Source organism: Nanorana parkeri, unplaced genomic scaffold (assembly GCF_000935625.1).
Source record: "Nanorana parkeri isolate BGI_ZX_2015 unplaced genomic scaffold, ASM93562v1 scaffold347, whole genome shotgun sequence".
Lineage (NCBI taxonomy): Eukaryota > Metazoa > Chordata > Amphibia > Anura > Dicroglossidae > Nanorana > Nanorana parkeri.
The window spans coordinates 66,471-68,346 of NW_017306615.1; the positions used below are offsets into that span (position 1 = coordinate 66,471).

The 1,876-nt window shown below is 46.7% G+C and overlaps 1 protein-coding gene across 1 annotated transcript in view; it reads right to left on the bottom strand.

Annotated features, from left to right (window-relative positions):
• SEPT12 (septin 12) overlaps positions 1–1,876 on the bottom strand; it is a 28,297-nt gene that overhangs the window by 18,305 nt on the left and 8,116 nt on the right. The gene's annotated exons all lie outside the window — the stretch shown is intronic.

The window sequence follows — 1,876 nt, forward strand, 5'->3', positions numbered from 1 at the left end:
GGGAGCAGGGAAGGCAAAAAAAAAAAAGCGTATTAAACGTCAGCAACGATTTTGTTCACAAATGGAGTTTCACGTCAAGTGAAAATGACGTTTTATAAGACAAGAAAACAATTCCCGGCTAGCGTTTTACATACGCAGAATTGTTCGCCAGCAATGCGTATAAATAGCAGGCTGGATCTATTGAGGCCGTCAGTGTCATGAATAAAGATGAGGGACAAGAATGCACGGCGGTGTTAATTTAAATCAGCCTCTCAAGAAACACTCCAGCTTGTAACACAAGGATGGCACTGTTGTCACTGAATATTTCCAACACTGAGAGAGGTATCGTGAGACACCCGAAACGTCTATGGGCAATTTAACTCCTCAACTGCTGCTCTGTTATTGCTGCCAAACAGCATGCCGGGGAGAAAGCAACTCTGACCTTTAAGATCCAGTCACCAACGTGTATTTGTAATCATCTAAATCTCCACTCAGCCTAACTACTCAGCGATGGCTTTTCTTTATTTATTTACTTCTATTCTCTCCCTGTCATTGCAATGTTGGGCTGTAAAGACCCCTCAGGAGCTGTCCACTCTCCTGCTTTAGCTCATTGTCTGAAACTTATAAGGCCCCTTTCACATGCGCTGATCAGGAGGCAAACCCGTGCGCGAATCCCCTCCTCCGAGTACGGATCGGATGTCACCGCTATGACATCCATGACGGCCCAGTTTTTTGCTCCCAAAAAATGAAATGACCGGACCCCACGTCAGTCTATGAGGAATTGGATGTAAATGGATTGCTCCCAAATCTGGCACAGTTGGGTCTGTTAAAACGGAACACTGTTCTATTTGTTTTTCCGGGCCTTGCCAGAGCCGGGGGTAACTAGGAGTAAATAGACACCTGTCCATTTAGACCCGGCTGCCCATAGACTAGCAATGGGCATCCAATCAGGTCCGCCTGAAAAGCTGGCAGGCAGACTCAATCGGACCGCCGGAGTAAAGGGGGCCTTAGGGTGTTATATGAACAAAAACAGAGGCTATGTTGACTGACAGCGTTCTGCTTCTCCAGCAGCCTGGACAAATGATCCGTTATCAGTTCTGAGCATAGACAAGATATGGATCCGCCTCTATTGGGGGTCCTTACAGCCTGGCACTGAGCTGCTAGTTCTGCTCTGACAGGGAGAGAATACAATGAAATAACAACACATACAGCTATCCTCCGGAGTAAAATAGGGTATACATTTTTTTGGTGGGCTGAACAAAAAAAACCATAACAGATTCCTCCGTCCATGCTAAACAGCGTGGATGGACGAATCTCCAACCGAATCTCCAACCGAATCTCCAACCGTGAACTTTGTTTTCTGGCAGTGGCACCGGCTGCTGTCAGAATACCCATTTGGCTTAAGATTCCTAAAGTGCTCCTTTGATCCTATGCTCAAGGGATGCCAACAAGGATGCGAATTTCGGATGGTTCTTCAAGAACCGCCTGAAATTTGCATAGTGTATGTCCAACTTAAGGCTGCACCATGATGCAGTCTCAGATATTTCCTACAGATGAAACTTGGGCTTTAACATGGAGATCAGGATCACTTTGTTGTCTGCCCTCACATGTGAATACCTGTGTGGTCAGAGCTTACATAGGGCTGCGGAGTTTCTCCCTGCCCCATGTGATGGCACCCAGCGCCACACCAGGGGAGGAAGGGAAGTGAGCTACATACACTCCATACCTGTACCAGGTATGTCACGTAGCTCTAGCTAATGAAGCAGCGGGGGGAAGCCAAGAAGCGGCAAACATAACCCACCGGCCTGCAATTAAAGAAACCTCTCAAAAATCACTGAAGTATTTTCAGTCCTTGCCCTTTGAAATATAAAACACCCCATGGAGGAAACATAACACA